This window comes from Phalaenopsis equestris, unplaced genomic scaffold (assembly GCF_001263595.1).
Source record: "Phalaenopsis equestris unplaced genomic scaffold, ASM126359v1 Scaffold000272, whole genome shotgun sequence".
Classification (NCBI taxonomy): domain Eukaryota; kingdom Viridiplantae; phylum Streptophyta; class Magnoliopsida; order Asparagales; family Orchidaceae; genus Phalaenopsis; species Phalaenopsis equestris.
In genome coordinates, this window is record NW_018164714.1 from 182,765 (window position 1) to 183,250 (window position 486).

The window sequence follows — 486 nt, forward strand, 5'->3', positions numbered from 1 at the left end:
ACATAAAGCAATAAATAGAGCAAAAGAAACAATGTTTTTTTTTTATTAAATTTTAATTATTTAATTAGTGGTAACCTAATCAAGATGTCTATGGCTCCGTTGTTCCGGGTCGTCTAATGCCCTAGTTTACTTAGTCCGAAAAGTGGTTGCCCACCAGGACCCGAAGATTCTTGTCAACATTCACAGAATGCATCGTCCAAGAAATCTTCATAAACTAAAACAAAAAAGGGTTTAAGTTGTGTTATGTGATCTTTGTGATTAAGATTTGATTAATTCTTGAATTACTTCATCAATTTTAGGGTTGAAATATTTTAGGTTGTTTACATCTTGTTGTCGGATTTTAAGTGTTTTATTTTAGTTATTTTTGTTCACTTGTTATTTCTTATGTGAAGCTGACGACTTCAAAGCTGACTTAACCTCAAAGTCATGCTTTAAAGCCTTGTTGTATTTGTTTTAGTTTAAGTTTAAGTTTTAATCTGTTTTCTG